Here is a 1,166-nt window from a genome sequence, read left to right as displayed (position 1 = left end):
TGTATTTCGTTCAACTTGGAGCATGATGGTGGGTAAAACAAAATACACGGCCTAGCTAACTAATGAATGAATATTTGCTGTAACAGTCTTATCAATGCTATAATTATAGTTATCAGTTTGGCCGCCAATTTTGATTTCATTTCTTTAAGTCACACACCTAGTCCTTTTTTGGCCGTACCTTTTTTTTTTCACACCTAATGTGTTTTTGATTCGACATCATGATTTTTTCAATACACACCAACAAGCCACACAGCAAATAAGAAAGTGACACTCAATAGTAACCAACATTAGCTTTAGTATCGCAACCATATTCTTCGAAACAGACATTTACTTTACAGAACTAACCAGATTTTTTAAAATATATGGTGGTAGTTTCCCCCCTCTAAAACAGCTGTTTTTAATCCGAATAACAAAAAATTAAATACAGTCCATTTTTAATGTTAGGTGAAACTGTGGTAAAAATTTGAGACCGATAGCTCACGTGACTTTTGCAAAAGTTTTGTTCAAAACTGAGCTGTTTTTGTTGAATAACTTTGCACACGTGGTTTATATTGAGACCAAATTTGACACCTAATTATAGGTTATAAACATGTATCAGTGTACAAAAGTTGAGGAAAATTCACCAAAGTTAAGTATGTGTTTTATCAACTAAATTTTCGGTGCGATTGATGCAAAGAAAGAAAAAAAGGAAGAGATCGGAGATTTTATATCTCGTGTGTTTCTTAATGGATTGTCTTGAAATTTGGTATGTGAAGTAAGGGACCAGTAGAGCATTTCAACTGAAAGAATCGAATAGTTTGGATAAGCAAAGTCCGAGATACAGAAAGTGGAAAATTGCTAAACTATCACTCCTGTTAATAACACACAGTTTGTCGTGCGGATTGTTTTAGCCGCACGACACACTATTGGGTATGTTGATTACATAAAGTAAGCTAACTGTCGTTGGAGAATAAGCAGTTTCTTTTGTTAACTAGAGCTTGATAGAAGTATAAACTTTTAAAAGTGTACTGTAAATTGTTATTCTCGGCTTCAAAATTGGCGATACAGTTGAAAAAGGTTAGTATCGGTTACATATATATTTATAATATACAATTGAGTCCTTTAGATTAGTAAATGTACAAACTTTTATTTCTCAAAGTCCTTTGTTGAGATTACGCCCATGGTCT

The sequence above is a fragment of the Limulus polyphemus genome, unplaced genomic scaffold, assembly GCF_000517525.1.
Source record: "Limulus polyphemus unplaced genomic scaffold, Limulus_polyphemus-2.1.2 Scaffold5985, whole genome shotgun sequence".
Classification (NCBI taxonomy): Eukaryota; Metazoa; Arthropoda; class Merostomata; order Xiphosura; family Limulidae; genus Limulus; species Limulus polyphemus.
Note: the sequence above shows the minus strand (reverse complement) of the source record.